This window comes from Dipodomys merriami, unplaced genomic scaffold, assembly GCF_024711535.1.
Source record: "Dipodomys merriami isolate MVZ:Mamm:240054 unplaced genomic scaffold, mDipMer1.0.p SCAF_1080, whole genome shotgun sequence".
Lineage (NCBI taxonomy): Eukaryota > Metazoa > Chordata > Mammalia > Rodentia > Heteromyidae > Dipodomys > Dipodomys merriami.
This window is the reverse complement of record NW_027202361.1, coordinates 149,227-149,546: the sequence shown is the minus strand read 5'-3', so window position 1 is coordinate 149,546 and position 320 is coordinate 149,227. Positions and strand designations below refer to the sequence as shown.

The 320-nt window shown below is 30.9% G+C and overlaps 1 non-coding gene across 1 annotated transcript; it reads right to left on the bottom strand.

Moving 5' to 3' along the window:
• Nucleotides 1-104, bottom strand: LOC138815253 (U6 spliceosomal RNA). Its single transcript, XR_011368233.1, has one exon. It is a non-coding gene; the product is annotated as a U6 spliceosomal RNA (small nuclear RNA).
• Nucleotides 105-320: the final 216 nt, after the last annotated feature.

Sequence of the window (320 nt, the reverse complement as noted above, 5' to 3'; positions counted from 1 at the left end):
GCAAAAATGGAACATTTCACTAATTTGCGTGTCAGCCTTGCTCAGGGGCCATGCTAATCTCTGTATTGTTCCAATTTTAGCGTATTTGCTGCCTAATTGAGCACAGAACATTTTTTATATGTAAAGTGTAATTGATTTTCTTAAACTAGACAATTCAAAAAAAGTAAGCTCAAAAGATTTCTTGTGAAATTTTAGAACCATGTATTTCTTTTTTTTAGCAATACAACAAACTGTTAGTACCATGTATTTCTTACATAAGCACACATTTAAGAAGAAAGTCAAGATTGGCATGTCAAAAACAAAATAATTCCAGATATTTG